The sequence below is a fragment of the Elephantulus edwardii genome, unplaced genomic scaffold (assembly GCF_000299155.1).
Source record: "Elephantulus edwardii isolate Elephantulus edwardi_28Jun2011 unplaced genomic scaffold, EleEdw1.0 scaffold07067, whole genome shotgun sequence".
In the NCBI taxonomy this organism is placed as follows: Eukaryota; Metazoa; Chordata; class Mammalia; order Macroscelidea; family Macroscelididae; genus Elephantulus; species Elephantulus edwardii.
Window position 1 is genome coordinate 1 of NW_006406817.1, and position 1272 is coordinate 1272.

Genomic DNA, 1272 nt, shown 5'->3' on the forward strand with positions numbered 1-1272 from the left:
CTTCCCTTCCCTTCCCTTCCCTTTCCTTCCCTTCCCTTCCCTTCCCTTCCCTTTTCTTCCCTTCCCTTTCCTTCCTCCTTTCCTTTCCTCCCTCTCACCCCCTTATTTTCTTGCTTGCTTTCTTCCTTCCTTTCTTTCCTGTGTTTTTTCCTCTTTTGTCGTTGCTCTCACTCTCACTGCTACTCTTTACAGTCTCTCTGGAGGATAAAGAAGATGTTGGGGAGGAAGAGGAAAAAGAAGAGGATGATGAGGAAGATTTAGTCTTATGGGGTTTTGGGGGAGGGACTTAACTTTTGCTCTTCTGAAGCCTTATCTTTTTTTTGTTTTTCCTTTTCTATTTTTTCCCTTTTTCTTCTCTTCTCAAGTTGATCCAATTTCCTGAGAAGTTTCTGGTTTTGTTTGATTGTTAGTGACTTTAAAAATTTAACTTTGGGATCTTCTTTACCTTCACTGGCAACATATGCCTGTGATAGATCGATCATTTGCAGTCAAATTTCTCTCCAGGGCATTCTGTTTCCATGCAAACCCACTGCTTCTCATCTCTGCTATTAGCTGTGATGGGCGCATTAATGGCCCTGAACCATTAGTAGGAATTGAACTTGCATTGATTCCAGAAAACCCAAACATTTAATACATTTCACATTACAAACCTGAATGGTTGATCTCTGATATCCACATCATCTTTGTCATTTTTTTCTCATGGAGCCCCATTTTACCATTGAAATGTGTCTTCAGGCTCTCCTCTGATCTCTTCTTTATCTTTGTTTTCTCTTTTGCCTCATACATGACATTAAGGACATTCTTTACGTGTTCATCTCCCATAAGGAGTCTGTTATATGATTCTTGTTCTTTGAGACATTGTTGCATTAATTCTTCTTATTGTATTATATTTTCAGTTCTCCCATCCATACTTTTTTTATATTCGATTTGGGGACAGGATGAAAATCCTTCTTGCACATGAAGTTGGCGAGGGATTTCCCCCTCTTGAAGCCGAGTTAGGGAAGACAGCATCTAGATTTGGGAGCAATGTAAACAAAGTTCCATCTTTTGATCTCTTGATTGCAGCTACCATGGGTATTGATTGTGGATCCAAGTACAATGAAATGTTGACAACATAAATCTTTTCTCCATGTCTCATGATGTTGTCTGTTAACCTAGTGGTGAGGATTTTTGTTTTCTTGATGTTTAAATATAATCACATAGAAGATTATAATCTTTGATCTTTTGTAGTAAGTGCTTCAAGTCTTCTTCACTTTCAGTAAACAAGGTTGT

The 1272-nt window shown here is 38.4% G+C and overlaps 1 pseudogene; it reads right to left on the bottom strand.

The window, feature by feature from the left end:
- Nucleotides 1–98: 98 nt before the first annotated feature.
- On the bottom strand, nucleotides 99–983 carry LOC102861350 (annotated as a pseudogene).
- Nucleotides 984–1272: the final 289 nt, after the last annotated feature.